General features: G+C 27.3%; 1 protein-coding gene across 1 annotated transcript in view; it reads right to left on the reverse strand.

Annotated features, from left to right (window-relative positions):
• LOC129908533 (proton-coupled amino acid transporter-like protein CG1139) overlaps positions 1–18,096 on the reverse strand; it is a 35,230-nt gene extending 17,134 nt beyond the window's left edge. The window contains exon 1 of the mRNA XM_055985111.1: positions 17,673–18,096. The gene's annotated coding sequence lies outside the window, so the exon portion shown is untranslated. The remainder of the gene's footprint in view (positions 1–17,672) is intronic.
• Positions 18,097–19,491: the final 1,395 nt, after the last annotated feature.

Below are 19,491 nucleotides of genomic sequence, written 5' to 3' on the forward strand. Positions count from 1 at the left end.
ATTTAAGTCGTAAATCATTTTATTTCTATGTGAAAACATTTTAATAAACAAAAAACACCACCTAACAACAAGCTGATTCCACTTTAGATTAAGCGGATTTCTGCATGGTTTTTTGTCAATGCCAAGATGACTTCTACCTTGAATTAAGCGGAATAAATTTCTTTTTTTATTGAATCTGAAAGCTAAAAAGAAATCCTCTTCATTTAAGCAGAAAATCATTTTATTTTTATGTGGAAACATTTTAATAAGAAAAAAGACCACACTAAATTAAGCGGATTTTTGCATGGTTTTTTGCTAAGACGACTTCCGCCTTTAATTAAGCAGACAGATCTTTTTATTTCGAAAATTTAAAAGAAATCCACTTAATTTAAGCGGAAAATCATATTATTTGTATGTGGAAATATAGTAATAAAAAAAAAATTTCAGCCACTGGGGACAAACCTACAACTGTTGGGTCTCTAGGCAGGTGCGAAAATTTATTGGAGCTTTTTGATGATGGAAGTGGGTTTCTATTATCCCAGATATAATATCAATATATCCCGCGGAAGCAATAATGGTATTGGGGATCCAAAGCGCTTGCATAATAATGAAGAAACTACCAGCTTTTCTTGTATTTGCACGGACAAAATTAGGTACCTTTAAAATAAGATGATGCCCACTTTAAATCCCATCGTCTTGAAATAATATGATTTCCGCTTAAAATAAGTGGAATCTGCTTAAAATCTGTTATTTTGAATGTGAACCTGATTTCATAATATAAGAGCTTTTATCCTGAAAAAACGACTAAAATGAAAAGATTCAATTTTGTTCAACTTAAATTAAGTGGATTCTTTTAAAATTCCCACGTTCAAGGAAATAAGAAGACTTGCAACCATTTAGGACGGAAGTCGTATGGCAAAAAACTATGCAGAATTCCGCTTAGTTTAATCCGCTTTTTTTTGCTCCCATTTTTTCACTGTGCGGTAGTAAAACAGGATAAACACTTTTCGACCAACGGGTACCATGTTTTAAAACACCAAATAGTAAAAATTTATTAATGTTCACAATAAATATAACTAAAAATAACAATAAAAATAACCCCAATACCAATGAAATAAATTTCTTCTTCTTAACAATTTTTTGCGAAATTATTTCTCATCTAAATCTAAAACAATTAATTTGTCAAAATTTAATTCCATTTCTTTTTTTTTTTGGATTGAGCCCGAAAAAAGAAATCCCCAACACGTGTGAGCTGAATACATTTTTTTTTTCTGTTCACTTCCCATTATTCATGAATCATTTCAATCTTCAATTAATTACTCGTATGTGTTAAACATGCAAACCTCATCAAATTATCTTTCATTTGGAGGTCTTTATCCAGTTAAAACTGCTTTATGCTAATAAATTTTTTTTTTGTATAGATTTGACTATCAATGAACCTATCACATTTAATGGTTTTATGTTTTCTGCAGACATGTGTGCAGTATAAAGTGATATTTATATTTTAAACTTAAACAAATTTGCATTATTTGTTTTTGGAATGAGTCGGTTAATTTTTTTTGTAAAGGAGTTTGACACGTTTTTTTTTATCAGAGGTCAAACGCGTGAACAAATTAACTATTCATAGATAGATTTGAAGATTTTATCTAAATTATGTAAATTAAAATATGGTTATATTTTACAACAAATTAGATCAATAAGGGTTTTGAAGTATTCAGGGCTGGTTCAACATTAGATTTTGTAACAACTGAACTTTGTCAATTGCCAAACCTGACTTGGTGCATTTGTAACATCAAAAAGGAAATATGAAGAAATATAAATGCATGTTGAAAAAAATGCTTTTGGACATATTAAAGTTAAAGATCTTAAGTAGAATGCTGAAGCTAGATGCAATAAACATTTTTTTCGATATAATTTATAGTCTATTGAATAGACCCTTTTGATTGGAACAAATTCGTTCAAGAGTTTTTATTGCTGATTATGATTCCTTGGCATAAATAAATACTCCAGCCAAAAGTGCTACTAAATCCATTGGTGAATTTCTGAGAAAACGGCAAAATTGGTCGGTTTTCAGTTTTTTTGAATTAACTCGAAAACCAAGCCTAACTTTGAAATGATTTAAAGACACTTTTTATAGCAAATTAAATTTTCTGTCCAGTTAAGATGATTGAAAAATTTAAAAAATTATTTTTGACTAAAATTCTAACCTAAAATCAAAGAAAAAAAAGTTAAAAGTATTAAATGTTCTTCTATGCAATATACCAAAGCTAATGGCTCTCCGTCCATCCATTCGATCCATAATCCATAAGGATGCTAATAAATTTGTTTGTTTGTCATATTTAGTTTATATTAAATCAATCCCTCGAAGCCTGTTTACTTTAAAAGTCTAAAAGTTACCAATTAATACGATTTTATCGAGTTTTAAAAACTTGCTTTTAACTAAAAAAGTCAAAAATTTAGAAAAAGTGCTAATTTTTGAATAGGTACATTTAAGTTGTTTCTTGACAAAAAAAATTAAAAATTGCATATTATCAAAGGATTTTACCTCTACTTTATTTCTTTAGTACAAAGTTTGGACGTACCGGCTACATACACAAAATGCCCCTTGATTTAGTAAAAAAAAATAAAATCGTCAATTTTTTAACTTTTTTTTCTTTGATTTTAGGTTAGAATTTTAGTCAAAAATAATTTTTAAAATTTTTTAACCATCTTAACTTGACAGAAAATTTAATTTGCTATGAAAAGTGTCTTTAAATCATTTCAAAGTTAGGCTTGGTTTTCGAGTTAATTCAAAAAAACTGAAAACCGACCAGTTTTGCCGTTTTCTCAGAAATGCACCAATGGATTTAGTAGCACTTTTGGAGTATTCTTTTATACCAAGGAATCATAATCAGCAATAAAAACTCTTGAACGAATTTGTTCTATTTTTGCTTTGGAGCTCCGGTCTATTAAATAGACTATTAATCATTAGATATAATTTAATCATTATTATTTTTAACTTTTGACATTTTGCAACTTCAATAAAATTGTCATTTAAAAAAGGTGTTAATCAAAACTAATTGGAATTAACATTTTTGAAAAAAGGCTGACATCTTAAATAATTTGTTACAGTTCATAAAATATTCATTGTTTTTTATATTTAACCGTAAAATATTATTTTAGTTTGTTTACAATTAAGATTTCAAAATTTAAAGGCTTTTAACAATTACTTGCTAATTTTATTTTACGTTCCGGTTCGAAAGTTATCAAAGGAGAACGTGTTTTTTTTATGAAAATTGATGTATTGTGTTTTTATAACAATGTGCGGAACTTCTCACTAGGTTTTTTTTTTTTTTAATTTGCATAATATAAATTATAAATGTCAAGTACTGGTGAACAAAAATTAATTACCAATTACAATTATTTTTTGTTGACAAGAATAGGAAACTGATAATAATTTATTAATCTAATAGATTGAAACAACTCTATAAAAAATCTATCCCTGTGATTTGGATCATGTTTAAAGTAGAAATAAGCAAATGTGATTTATATCATTAAAAAAAATTGGCTTTAATCATTAAATAATTACTATAAAGAAAAAAGATGTAAGAAAATCAAATTATTAATAATTACTAACTTTCCACATTGAATAATATTTTTCCTGATTTTTATAATCAATCTGGGTAAGGAACTCGTCTCTAAATTACACTGGTCGGCAACGAAAAAAGAGCTTGAACTAAACCATACTTTTCTTAAGGATTTTTGTGTGCTGATTCCGAATCTGAAGTCAAAATTTTACTGGCACGTCACGTTTTTGAAATATTTGAATATTAACAGGTCAAAAACGCGTTTTTTTGGTACTTTCGGCATTGAATTTAATCACCGTTAAATTTTTTTTTTTGCAGAACTACTTATGCAATCTCCAAAAGCCATATTTTATCTTCAGTCTTCATATTTAAATATATGTTAATTATTTTTTTTAATTATTTTTGACGTGATAACGTCTTATAAATCGATGAACCATGGCAGCCACCACAAAAAAGTGACGCCATTTTCTAACGTTACACTCTCGCAATATCGCAGTGCGGCAAAAAATTTCAATTCAAAATAAAAAATAAACTATAAGAGATCCAAAAATCTTTTATAGCTTATTTGAAAGATAATAACCTAAAGCTTAATCCAAATGAAGGATTTTTAAAAATTCCGTCATTTAATAGGGTAAACAGGGGTAAAACGGAAAGATGAAAATCTAAACGCGAAGTCGTAGAGAATTGATTTGGTATAGATAGATGAGATTAATTTAAGAATAACTGCATTTAAGAAAAAAATCTAAAAAATTTTGAAACTAAGCTATAACGTTTTGTTTGAACGTTGTACACGTGTTTGGGCTATTACAAAATAATGATTTTGGGTAAAGGAAATTTTTTTTGACAATTCTAAAGATGCCAGGTGAAAGATGAGGGAAAAAAATTAGGCATCTAAAACGAGTTTTTTTCCAACACTCTGCGTTTCGAAATATGAATTTTTGAAAAACACCTTGTTTTTTAGGGGTATTTTTGGGTAATTTTTGATTTTTAGCTTTTTTTTGGAGTGTTCAAAATCTCAAACTTATAGGACATGTATTTGCCCTTGTGCATACATGTGCAAAAAATTGGAATCGTTTAGTGAGTTTTGACTGAATAACGGAAGAAACAAGTTTTAAAAAAACACGTTTTTTTACCGTTTTTAACCGATTTTTATCGTTTGTTATTTGTATCCCTTTTTTTTATATTAGATACAGGAATAAAGTACATGCAGTAATGATAGACCATGACTACGACTATAAGTGTGCGAAGTTTCAATCATTTTCAATCATTGGTTGACTTTAAAAAATTCTTACTTTTCTTGTAGGCATCTTTGAAATGAGATTGATACGTCATATGAAAGATGAAATAATAAGCTTTCACATGGTATAAAATTTTGTATAGGTTTCATTGAAAAAAAATTGATAAAATAGCGTGAGGACATAAAAATAAATGTTTTTTTTTTTTGATTTTTTTTAATGAAATTTGATCGAGTTCAAAACATTCTAGCTCTTTTTGTAGATGTCTCATAGACCTGATCGATACATATGTTTTGAGCTAAGACAATAAGCTTTCAGATGGTCAAAAATTTTGTATAGGCTGTTGTGGAAAAAAATGGAATTAATGACGTGAGAAGATAAAAATTCATGTTTTTTTTTTCTTTTTTTGATGAAAATGATTGTTTTCCATGAATTATTTTTATACTTTTTGCGCATTGTAAAAATTTAAAAATGGTTTTATTCTTAAGAAGAAATGCTTTGCTTTTAAATTGCATAATTTTATTTGTAAGCTTTTAAAATAAAAAATTAATGTAATGAGAAAATAAAAAAGGTATTTTTTTTTAGCTTTTTCTTGTAAATTATGATTGTTTGAAATAAGTAAACGCTTCAATTGACTCATTTTAAACAAAAGCACACAACCTGTTTTCTGACGACGTTATCACGTAAAATCATCGTCCGTACATCGGCTTTACAGACATCTTCTTTTTTCTAAACGATATTTGATATAGAAGTGAAAAAAGCGGAAAATATATATTTTAGATCAAACGTCAAAAAAACATTTCATTCAAAATTAGTTTTTGGGAGTTTATAGCGAAAATACTGATGAACATAGCTCAAAAACTAGACGTGTTGGAAAAAATCTGTAAACAGTTTTGCCGACTAGTGTTATTAGATTCGAACAAAAGCAACTTATGTTACTAACTAGAAATCATATCGGCCACCTTAGCCTTTCAAAATGTTGTAAAATCTTGATTTTGGGAGTTACGATAGGTTTCCTTATGAGGCCGATGATATGTTAAATGAACATGTGTTGAATGGTGCGTATTTCAGGTAAGTTTATGTCACGGAATGTGTATTTCGGTTTACTCTGGCAAGTATCAAAGATATCGAGAACTACTCAAGTTAATATCACAGGTTGATTCGATATGCATGTTGGATTTTTCACTTAAATATCACAGATTTTCCCAGTTTTTAACACGGATTATTTTAGTAATTTCCACGAAATGCTTCAGTATGTATCAAAAAATACTTTGTAAAGTATCAAAGATTGTCCTTTATAGGTACATATATCACGAAGTACTGTGGTACGTACAAAAGATTCAACATCTCTTTCTTAGGTAAATATCATAAACTCTAAAAATATATCACAGATTACTCCGATAAATATACGCACAGATGTCTGTGATAAGCAAACACAAACTGTGATTGCATAGATTTTGCAAGAAAAATATTGGTTGGTGGTTTGAAATTGTTAAAATTCTAGTTTAATGCCATTTGCATTTTACCAACATATCGTTGTTTTGTTACAGCAATGATGAAAAATTGAAAACAATTGATTTTCAGATTCTTAACTAAAATATCTCTGTTTTACATAAAGCAATATTTCGATGATGATTATGACAATGATGATAACTGTGATCGTCGCAAATTGATGCTGTCAAAAACTTAGATGATTTATCAGTTGCTTTCGAAAAAAAATATTTTCAACATACCTTATAACTTAAGGATATATTTTGAGAAAATTATATTTTGAATGATGTCTTTTTGTTTTCTTGATGATAATTGGAAACTGGCCAGAATTATGAAAAATTTTAGTATGGGATAGATTTTCGGGCTATTAGTTAAATTTTTCATTCAACCAAATCTGCTATTAATTACGTGTAACCTATTAATGTAGTTGAAAAATTGGTATTGTCAAGTTTCAAGATTAAACAAGATTATATTTTGACTTAACCATTATTTAATTCTGTAGATTTATGTTATGAAAAATCTTAAAATAATAAAGACCTGCGAAAAATGTCTAAAATAAAATTTTATTGCAATTCGGAGTAAAAACTTATAAACAGTAAAAAAAAAAAAACAGAACTATTCGAATAAAAATACAAAAATTTTGGTACCGTATGACTTTGGGAAAGTTTAACCCAATTTCCAAATTCAAATGTAAATTTTCAAAATCTAGCAAAGCGAAGGAGATTTTCTGTTTTAGTTTTTGTACAAAAAAGTACTCAAAAAAGTAAAGTAGAAGTTGGATTATTCTAAATTTCTAACAAAAAAAAAAAAAAAACAAATTAAGGCTTAAATGTATTTATTTTTAAATTATTTCAAATCGTCGCCTGAGAATTGTTTTGTCGTATACGCCAATTTTGGAATTTTGGGAAATCGCATTTTAAGGTTTGAGCTTTTATAAAAAAAAAACTGGCCGATAGATTTTTTTCAATTTTTAATAGAATATTTTGTGCGATATCTTCTTTATATTTATGTTTTCAAAATTGTCACATCTATTTTAGTTTTCAAATTATCAAGGTTTTTATCCAAAATCAGTTTGTCGTAAACGCCACCAAAATCAACTTTTTTTCCATCCCGTACACGTACGACAAAGTAGGCGCACGTACAAAATTCCAATACTAAAAAATAAATTAAAAAATTTTCACAGTTCGTTTTTATTTATTAATTAAATATTTAAAAAATAGTTTCTTATTACATAGAAGTAGTATTGGTTTGACTTAGAGGTTCAATTATTAAAATAAATATATCTAAAATAAAGAAAAACCAAAAAATATGACCATAAACACAAAAAAAATTTAAAAAATGTCTTAACAAAAAATAAAAGTCATCCTATGGCTATGAAATATGAAAGAAATAAAATAAAAATAAACCAAGTTTGGTTAAATTAATATATGGTCATAAATAAAAGTAAATTAAATATCAAACTAAAGAATTTATTCTAATTTTTTGATTTGACGCTTCATAATATTCTTGGTCTGATTTAGGCATAAATATGAAAAGGCTTTTAATATAAATAATCTTATCCTTAGTTATCGAGTTAGATTTTTTTAGTAATTTGAAGACATTGGCTGATCAAATTTACAGGAGTTGCTATGGTAGGCTTTTTATATGTTTTAAATATTGATGAGCTTTTATATTCCACTTTTCTACCGCTCGCTTTATAAAATAGTGTAAAAGTATCATCAATTTGCAAAACAATAACGCAAATTTAGCGAAGAACAATGGCGCCTTAAAAAAATAATTTTCGACCAGCAGGTGTTTTTTGCGAGCGGGTGCAATAACAAAACTCACAGCAACCCTTTTTCGCTTCGTTCACGACAACGCGCTTGAACGAAGAGGTGCCACGGGCTCGGCGCTCACGACTACAGTCGTATACAGCAATAAAACAGCAACCTTTTTTTCACTTTACTTCGTTGAAGACAGCGCGCGCGAACGAAGTGACAAGATCAATAAGTGTACAACAATAAAACAGCGACCTTTTTTCACTTCGCTCAAGACAATGCGCTTGAACGAAGCGGCGCCCGCGACCGACTTCTTGATCTTGTGTTCGATATAAGATCAACCAGTGTACATATTTATAAGCGGTACTTGTGACCGAGGATGAGGTCAAGTATCTAGCGGCAGGAACAAACGACAAGAACCATGACAAAATTAAATACAACATTTGAGATGTCTCTCAGATGCACATTTTTCTTCCTTGCACCTCTAGGAATAGTGCAAAACCTCAAGTAGCGCAAAGCTTAATGCAGCCCTTAGTTTTTAATTTCATTGTCCTTATAGCACATGAAGTCCTTATTTTCAATAAATACTTTTCTAGTAGGTTTATTATATTTGTTTATATTCTATTTGGGTCATATACCTACATACATGTAAGACAAAACAAGTTCGAAATTTTCTACCCTATCTGTTTTGTACGACGTACGACAAACCAATACTGAAGAAAAAAAAGCTGAAAAATACATAGAATTTTTGTCGTAAACGCCAAAAGTTGGCGCTTACGACAAACCAACGCTAATCCGATGCTTATTTTGTGGATATACGACAAAATGCACACTAATTATCTCAGTAACGGTAAACGATAGGACAAATCTGATAACAGAAATGAAAAGAGAACGTTCTAAAACCTATTACTACATATCCAGTTTAAAAAAGTGCATTTTGGCGTTTACGACAAAACAACTCTCGGGCGACGAAATATCTATAGTAACTAAACTTCTTGCTTGGTGAATTAAGTTTGTTTTTTTTTGTTGAAAAAATACGTATTGAATTTCAACAACCATCCCTAAACATTTTAGCAAAATTTTAGATACATTTACAAAAAAAGTTCAATATTAAAATCCCTAACCACGAACGAAAGAAAAAAAAATAAAAACATATTTCCAGCAACATGTTGCACTCTCACAATAAACTTTTTTATTATTTTTCTTTAGATACACAAAACAATAAACAGCTGGTTATGTTAACAAGTCAACCACTGAGACGGCTGTTTTTCTTTGGCGATCGATAGTCTACGAAGAAAATGCTCTTCAACATCCAGTACCCATGGTGGTAGTCCGTAAAAGAAACAACAACAAAAAACAACAACAACATGCAAGTAGTAGCAGCACTGACCCCAAGACATAATGATGTTGATTTTCTTCATTTCTGTAGACACTGGCGATGTTAATCTACTTCATAGACCACAAATCAAATTCCCCACCAATAAAATCGTGCGGTGGTTCGCACATGAATTTTATTTGAAATTTAGTCTTTTTTTTTTCTATTATTTTTTTCTTGTTTATTAGCAAATAACTAGTCAAGTGTAAAAGTATCTAAAGCGCAATCGGCCACTATCACAGTCTTCAACAACAACAACAAGAAAAGAGTGGAAGTTTTTTTTTTGTTGTTGGTAAGATGCAAGCAAAGTTAACAACATTGCATCAGGAAATTTTAGATACTTTCAATTCATGAATTTTTTGTTTAAGTTAAAGAAAAAAATAGGAAATGTTTGGTAGAAGGAGAAAAAACTTGGTTTAAAAGTATAACAGAGACTTAAACAAATGTACGAGTAATTTTTTGATGCACTGTATGTTGCTGGTGTCCTATTTCCCAACTCAAAGACATGTGCTTCAATGAATTGTTTTTATTTTATTTTTTTTTTTGTATTTCAAAGTTAATTTCACAAAATGCACTCTATTGTAAACATGTGTAGGATCATAGGTAAAAGATAGGTTACTAGGAATGTTTGCTTTTTTATATGTACTTTTGCTTCCATGTTGAAATTCCTGAAAAAGTTTTTTTTTATTTCAAATTTTACGAAAAAAAAAAAACTATAAGGAAAATAACAAGATATGGGAATGAGGAATTGGACACTTAACAGAAAACATAAGTCAAGCGAAGAAAAAACAAACATTGCCATACTCTTGGTTTTTTGCATTCGAAAAGGAGGAGGGTATAAGAAACGAGCATGTGCCAAAGTCTTGAGCAATTGCATAGTCGTTTCGTTAATCTTGTATTACTGGAATATTTTTTTTTCAAGTTTTTATTTACTTTTTTTTTTATTTCTTTTGTCAATTGCAGAATTTTGTTCGAGATTGATTTTTTTGATATTTATTAATTAGGGAATGACAAGTCTTTTGGTACTTATTGTATTGATATGGTAATAAGATCTAATTGAAATTTTTTTACAATAACACGTTTTTTTTTTATTTTGATCTCGATCAGACACAAAAATATTTGTATTCGTATTTGTGAAAGTTATTATCAAAATTGAATGTTAAAAAGAAATTATTTTTGTTGATATAATTATGACCTTTATATTAAGTTGCTTTGAGACTTGTTTGCAAATAATTTTGATGAATAATTTTTGCAAATAAAAAAAAAAAATTGAGAATTTTAAGTTGAATGCTAAGATTTGTTCATTAATTTGTTATATTAGCTCATGAAAGTATAATTTTTTGGAGTAAAATTCTGGTTATTGAACTGGGATAACAACGTCGTATATATTTTTGGAGATTTCCTAAAAATCATTAGTTTATTTCACCAAATTAAAATACAGAAAAAATCTCTATGATCTTTTCATTGGTATATACATATTTTCGTATTTTTTAATTTTTTAATGCATTCCTTTTAACTTTTATAAGAACTGAAATATATGTTTGCATAAATACTCTCCGATTTTGGTGATTGTTTTTAAACGTCCCGTCCGTAGGTAATTAAAAAAACTTTAACTTCGATAGGTTAAAAATTGCCGGTGTTGCCGTGTTTCTTTCATTAAATTAAAATTAAATTTGTTGTGAACAAAAACTATTTTTTTGATTGAATTTTATAAATTAAATGAAACCATAAAGTTTTCTTGGTAATTTAAGGGAAAAAATATCTTAAATCGTTTAAGCAATAGATGCAATTTTCTCGAAATTTGGCTTCAAACACAAAAAAAAAAAAATATTTTGAGCACAAGACACTTATAAGAACATTAAAATACACATTTTAAGAAAGCTAGAATTTTATTCCTATCTGTTAAATTTATATCAAATAAATTTGATGAAGAATTTTTGAAAAAAAAAATGGTCTTCAAACTCAGAATTTCGAAAAAAAATGTATTAAAAAAAATTTAAATGACTTTTTTCAAATTTTTTCGTAATACCTAAAATATGTTTGAAGTCAAAATTGTATCTATCGGTTAAACGATAAAATGTGGTCCCTCATCTAAATTTTGTTTTTATTTAATTTCATAATACAATCTTTTATTATCATTTAATTTATGAAATTTAAATTTAAGCTAAATTTTAGAAAACAAAATTTTTTTGTTCACACAGCAATTTTTAACCTTTAGAGGTTAAAGTATTTTTAATTACCAACATTTAAAAAAAAAAGATCATCAGAATCGGAGCTGTTTGGTCGGGTTTTATTGTCGTTTTCTTTTTAAATTCAACGGTTCTGGAGGACATGAGAGATGTCTTTTGTATTAGACCGAAATGCTATTTGAGGGTGAAAACAAATTATTTACTTATTTTGACTAGGCATTATGGTGTCTGAGGAGAGATATGGTGTATTAGACACATAAATTAATACGAGTTTAAAAAGTAAGTTAAAAAAGGTCACTGTGGTGTATACGTACATTTTTTGCAGGGAAATTTTATTTTAATCTTTTTATACCACTTAACCTTAGTTATGAATATGTTTGAGATAATATATGAAAATAGCAAAAAGTTAATAAATTTTCTTCAAAAAGTTATTTGTTGAGACACAAATGCTGGTATATTTTTGCTTCAAATTTATTTTGGTCTCCATCTAAAAAAAAAAATATTAAATTTTATTCTAACCAAAGGCAATAACAAGTAAGCATCAGAAATGCACTGTACTAATATTCAAGGTAAACAAGAATATGAATATTTATAAAGTTCAATACATTTAAATAATAAATAATAACAAAATAAAGGCTGTCTCGACTGGGATATTAATTTTGCTAATGTTAAACTGGGTTAAGCTTGATTTGTCCTGAAAACTGAAAGTCTATTGATTTTTATAAAAAATAATTATGGTAGTCTTCGGTAATTAAAAAAATTTCTTTGATGTCGTTCTTATTGATTGGTTAGTAGTGAATTAGTAAGCCGCACTGATCTAGTTACAATTTTTACAGATACCTTTAACTTTATAAGAAAAAATGAGTTATATTTATTTATTATTCTAATTGTTTGTAAACAAATACGCACTTAATTAAAATGCAAAAAAAAAAAAAAAATTACTCATGTGAATTCATTTATTTCATTCACAATAATTACAAACGATATCTAGTACGTCAATTAATGAATCTTTAAGATACTATAACGTCTATATGTTATGATGGATTTTGGATTCAATTGAGTAGTTTCAACGTAATTTGAAGAAAACAAAAACAAAACTTAAATAGGTAACTAACGAAGTAGTCCGTGACTATGCCGTAGACCGTGATTCTTATATGAATATAATTTAATTATGTTTACTTTTTTTTTTTAATTTGCATTACATTGTACACTTTGCAAACTATAGTTACGATAGCCAAGTAAACATTTCATTTTAAAAAAATGCACTCACAATATTATTTTTTTTTTCAGGTTTATTCAAGTGTTAGTCATGGCAAATAAAGTTTTGTAGTGAAAATTATATTTCCGAGAATTTAAGAGAGCTTATTTTAATATTTAAATAAACTTAAATTATTTTATTTTCAATTTTAAAAAAGGAAAGCTAAAAGGACTACCCTTGCACTATCGTGAAATAAAAATAACTAAAATGAATTGAACTACATTTCAAGGTCATACCCTCCTACACAAAAACTGTCGCTAACATGCATGACATGCAATAGGGAAAATGTCATTAAAAATAAATTACACAAAAATTGATTCAACGTTTTGATTTCGATGTGAAAAAGTGAATAAATTAAAACAAATATAAAACAATTAGTGAAATTGTGATTTTTTTAAATTTTAACTTTTTTTTTGTTTGGCAAAAATAATTATGACACGGAGATGAAGATGCACCGTTTTTTAACAAGTATTTTTCTGTTGTACCTCAATTGAAAGGCTACGAAGCGATTTTTTTTTTTTTCAAAATTCAAAGTGATGGATCATGCCCTTTTAATCTTTTTGTAGGATTTTCCAAGCCATTGAAAAATATCCTTAATTTTTCAATTTGATAAAACATGATTTTAATTATTAATTTTTATAACGATTACTGCACCAGATGGATCAATTAAGATATAAGACTGAATAAATATTTGTTTTGAAATTTTTAAAAATTCATTGGTTTTGATGACGTTTATTTTGAAGCAAATGTTAATCACTGTGTCACTGGTTTTCGAAAAATTTCCATAATATAGGTTAAGTATTAATAACACTTGTTTAAATATATTGAGTAAAAGCCTTTGAGTGTATCATTCGTTTTCGTAATTATCGGTTGTTTTTGATAGCGTTAGAAGTTGTTTACTACTTGATAGACTTGAATTTTTTGTAGAAAAATATCAATAAACCTCAGGTGTGTGTCTCGAAATTATTGAATTAATTGAATAAATATTTTAAGTTCCTATAGCAATTTTTGTGCTCAGTTTTATAGCTATACCCGTTTTGGTTAAAAACTAAGCTAATTTAAGTTAGAAGAAAAAAAAAAAATAACTCTAATTTACTGAGCACATTTTGCTTACAAATTCCACTAGCAGAAATTTGTGTTTGGAAAGTAATTTAATGTACAGAAATGCTAATACTTTTAGGTTTAAAAGGTATTTTGACCAGACTTACGAATTGTAGACATTTTTGAATTGATCATCAAGAGTTACTTTTTTAAAACCTTAAAATTTTTATTTATTTATTTTTTTTTTACTACTAATATTAAGTGCAATGTAAAATTACAAATAATAGATACTTTAAAGGTTTTAGCAAAAAAAAAAAAAACCATTAGCCTACAGAAAATTTTTGACGGGTTTACCAAACATATACTTTAATTAAAAAAAATGTTCAAAACAAAATTAAATTTTTCAACTGAATACTTATTTGTTTTTAATTCAAATAGCTAACTTAAATAAAAAAATATTAACAAAAGAAATAAAAATTCTTGCTTCAAGAGCAAACAACATGTCTTGTGTCGGTATTCTATTCAAAAACAATGAAAAATTGAAACATCTTTGTTAAAATTTTGCTGTCAAATATTTATATTTTGGTTTTAAACAATAGTAAGAAATAAACACGCGCCAGTTAAAATTTCGACCTCGATAGCAATGAACGATATGTAAAGTTTAAAGCCATTGTAATATAAACCAAATTTTAAATAGGTATTTTTCCAATACTGTTAGCTATTTGAAAAAATGTTTACATTTACTGTATTTTGTTTTAAAACCTTTCAATTTTTTTTTTCAATTTTTCATTTCATCATTAAATTTCAAGAATCGTTAGTTAAAGAAACGCAATAGGTTCTTATTTTAACTGTTATAGTGACCGATTTTTTTTTTTCAATTTTTCTTTCTTCCTTCGGACGAATTCATGTGTCTTTGAAATTTTGTTTAAGGAAAATATCTTTCGGTGAAATTATAACTCTTTTTCGAATTCGAATTCGGTTATAAGCTTGATGGCAGATCCTCGTGGAACGTTTTATTAGAAAGTACAAAGTTCAGAATTCCAAAGTGATTTATATTTTCAAATATTATGTTATGTTTAATTTTTAGTAGAAAATTGTTTTTTTTTTTTTGTATTATGCATTTTAAATTAAAGACTAAGCTGATTCAATCGAATAGTTATATTCCAGTAATCTTAAAATTTAACGAAATTTTCAAAAATTTTACAAAATTTTACAAAATTTTGAATATGAAATACATTATAATATGTCAAAAATAAATCTCTTCTGCATATTAATGTTTTTTACTAATAGTTTAGAAAAATTATGGGATGTAAAGGTTGATTTCCAGTCATTTTTTTTTCAAATTAAAAACAAAATTTAATGAAAAATTTGCTTGTTTTTACCGATTAAACTTAAAGGCACCTATCTAGAAATGAAATTTGATTTGATAAGAAACCTTTTTTATTTTTATTTTATTCTATCGAACTTACATAAAAAAACGTTCCCGGAACACTTTCACTACTCAAAAACGAAAAAAAAAAAATCAAATTGTATTTAAGTATTTTCTTCGCAGATTTTTACATTCCCTATAAAAAATTTAATATCATCATTTTGTACCATATTTTAATAAAAGCTGTGCAAAAAAATATGATGCAATGTAAAATAGTGTATGTAAAAGCTTGAAAATTTTAATCTTCTAGCGTGCAAATCTCGCTGCAAAAGAGTGCTTTTGTTTTTGTTAAGGTAAACTTATCTTTGGTATTTTTAATTCAGAATCCTGTTGTAGAATGGCTGGAATAAATTCCATCCAAAAAATTATAAAAAAAATCTCTTCTGGTATTTCTGACATGCGATGATTTTTTCTAAGAAATTGATCCTTGAAGGATAAGAATGCATCATTCAAATTCATATTGTTTTTCGTCTAATACTTAGTAATAAATTGAAGAATAGACTTTTTTATGTGCTATCCGATAGCAAAACTGAACATTTGAGCATGAAATTTTTGTCATAAAACAAAGTTGAATATATAAATGATTCAAACGTCAAAACTTCCCACCTTCATGATATTTACTTCCATACATTTGCAAATTGTTATCTTAATTTTTTGTTTCTAAAAATTCTTCTTTATGGGAGAAATAAACAATGTTTTTAGTTTGTAGTCTAAAAAGGTGCTAAAAGTTGTCAAAAAAGAGATGTGTTTTTAAAATATTTCAAATCACATCTTTTAATTTCTAAACTTTTTTAGATACGTACAAAATGAAAATGTGTTTTTTTTTTTAATTTTGCCGGAATCGGTTGATATATGAAGAAGTTATTATGAAAATTTTTGATCAAAATTTTGTCAAGAATACTACATCATTCATTTACTAAAGTTCCAGAGTTGCACCTGAAATAACGTTCATGAAATTGTAACTTTTTGGTCAAACTTTTTTTTTTTGAGGTTATATTGCCTTAGCCTTAATCATTGTTTTCCATAATACATACATTCAAAGAAAAAACATACATTTTATTTTAATCTTTATTCATTAACAAAAATAGTGATTTTGGTGTGTCACTTATTTTTTGAATTAAGCTACTGTATATCAAATTGAAACTCAATTATTTTGCTTAAATATTTATATTTTCTGACTTTTTGTAAAGAATGTTAGTAGGAATTTTTAAAAAATTGTCCCTTATTGATGATAAGAATCGAGTTAATTCATTCTAATGTGTTTCTTGGTCACGTGAATTTTAGTTTAAAAGCTATAGAAGCGTTGCCGTAAAAAAAAACAACAAACCATTTTGAGGAACACAAAAAAAGGTAGTTTTTCTTTAATGGTGTTATCAACCGGAATGCACATATAAGTTTTTAGTAACGTACAGAAAAAATTTGCCTAATTGTTGTTCATTTTAGTAAAAATGATAGTAAAATGATTTTACAGACTATCATTTAAATTATTCCTACTATGTAGGTATTTTTCAAAGACATCATTAATAGAAAATTTAATATAATAGACAAATAAGGTGTTGATGAGATGCAAAGTTTATTTTTTCCATTGAATGTACTATTTTTATATTTCTTGACGACATAATTACAGGAATTAAAATAACACCTATCTAAACTTAAATTTTTATAAAAAAAAAATCAGAAGGTCACGTTTATCATAAAGTTGTTTTAAGTTAAAACCACCTCATGGTCTTGAACCATAGACACAGATTTAATTAATTGATCCCGCAAATTTATAAAATATTTTTAACAAATTTCTATTAAAATTTATCTTGATTTTAAATAAAATATTATAATCTTAATTAAGTTTTTTAACTTTTTTCTAATCTCAAGTATACTTAAGTTTTTTTTTCTATTTAATAAAATAACGAGTTGTTATTAGTCTGTAATATTATTCGCGATCACAATCAGGATTCATGTTAACAGCAACAAAAAAAAAAAAAAAAATACCAACTAAAGGCGCCTGGTAGTTATCAAAAAACAAAAAAATTGTTTCCTGATAAAACAAAAAACAGATTGTCACCAAAAATGTTATTCTTTATCTACCAAAAAAGAAACCTTTATAATATTTAGTAATTTATTAATTGTTTTTTTTTTTTGGCAAAGATTTTAATCTTTTCTCACAATTAACGTCACACAATGATATCGATAAATCGATATCATTATAATTTATTGATAGGCTTTGTGTGTAACCCCACTTTTGGTCCTAGCCTTACGTTCAATACACCCTAATACTTTCAATTTCATTGAAACATTAATAAATACAAAAAAAAAAAACATCTATGAGTTCATGTATCTGTTGTTCCCATAACATACCTTTTATCGAAATAAATATATAAAAAAAAAATCGATTTTTTATTTATCCAACAACTGCAGCCGGTCGGTCTAGTGAAGTTGTATTCCAAAAGAGAAACTATAGTGTCTTCTTGGGTTGTTTTATTTATTTTTTATTGATCTTCTCCTTAAATGCGTATCTATGCACTCAATCGACGATGCTAACGCACAAATCACACACAACTATTAAATACCGTTACGACACTTGTTGAAAATTTTCCACAAAGTGCAGGTAATTTTCCTTTTTTTTTTTTTTGCTTTACTATTTTTGGTATCGGTTGAAAATTTTGAAATTCAAATTTTTAACCGCAATTTGATGTTGATAATCAAAAGAGAAGAAATGATCATAAATTGTATCTTTCTGATACATTTGCATTAGAAATAAAAAAATCGAAAAAATAAACTTTTTGAGAAATAAATAATTTTTTTTTTTATGTTTTCTTTAATTTTGTTTTTTGTATTCAACGAAGTGATCACATTGGCCGCCCGTTAACGACTAACACCTTAAACACAAGGGATACTAGTTTTTAAGTAAACATAACTCACGGTATATGTTCCGGACTAGCACAAAAAAAAAAGTATCCGCACGATCCGACCGTAGCGCGTATCGCTATCGACTTTGATTCAGCAGCAACAGCACTCAGAGCAAGCACTACTCTTCCACCTGTGAAGAGCTGCTAAAGATAATAATAATATGAGTTACACATTTGCACAGCACAGATATTTGGCGGATTGTTGTCTACAACAAACTGTTGTTGGGTTCGGATGAATGATGATGTTGAGATACTTTTGGGTTCAATGTTTCAGATACTTTTTGCTTCTAACGCAGTTTGAGGGCATGTGGATTGTGGTGGATGATAAGCTTTTAACGAGTAGGCGAGTGCCAATTTGTTGTTTTTTTGTTTTTTTTTTTTTTTTTAGGGAAGAATATTATTTTGTGTTGCCATTCTGATTTATTGTTGTAATGTCCATCTTTTTTTTTTTGCAAAAAAAAAAAAATAGATGAAAATTGTGGACCGTAGATACTTATTGTTACATCTGGACACACGTCTACTTCGTCGCTTACTTATGTGATAATTGTGTTTATTGTAGGTGTATTATCATTTTCATTTGAGCAAGTACAATGTAATTGTATTTTTTTTTTTTAATGGAGGAAGTTTGAATTAATTTGAATTATATTGTTCGTATAAGACATTTTGATTAAGTTGTTGTTGTGATCTTAATCGTATGAGTTGATATGATCATTTTTTTAAGGATTTTGTGTGCGTGATCATAAAATTAACTTGAAAAAAGATGTTTTAAAAAATAGACAGTTTAATAGTACCTAACGTGCATAGCAACATTTTTTTAGAACTGTGATTCCAAATATTGATTTAATTTGGGAATGATGGCTTATTGTTTGGTGATTCTTCATATTCTTACTTTTTACTTTTCTTACTTATTGTCTTTTTTTAAATATTTCTTTTAAGATTGCATAAAAGTTCCTATACAAGAGAACATGTTAAATCGGTAACGCGAACTGAGAAGGATGGAAAATAAAAATTTACATATATGGCAGATATCGTTTTTTCTTAGCAAAAATTATTTTATTTTTCAAATTCTAAACTGGATCTTAGGTGTCCCTTTCCAATTAAATAATTTAAAAGTCCAAAGATCGGTCCGCAAAGGTAAACTTGTCTGATTAACTGCTCAAGAATAGAAAGAATTGGATTGACTGTTATATTAAAGAAAAAAAAAAAAGTTACTCATACACCACAGTGACCCTCGAAAATTTTTAATAGGTACGTTAAAAAAATAAAAA

This window comes from Episyrphus balteatus, chromosome 2 (genome assembly GCF_945859705.1).
Source record: "Episyrphus balteatus chromosome 2, idEpiBalt1.1, whole genome shotgun sequence".
NCBI classification, from domain to species: Eukaryota; Metazoa; Arthropoda; class Insecta; order Diptera; family Syrphidae; genus Episyrphus; species Episyrphus balteatus.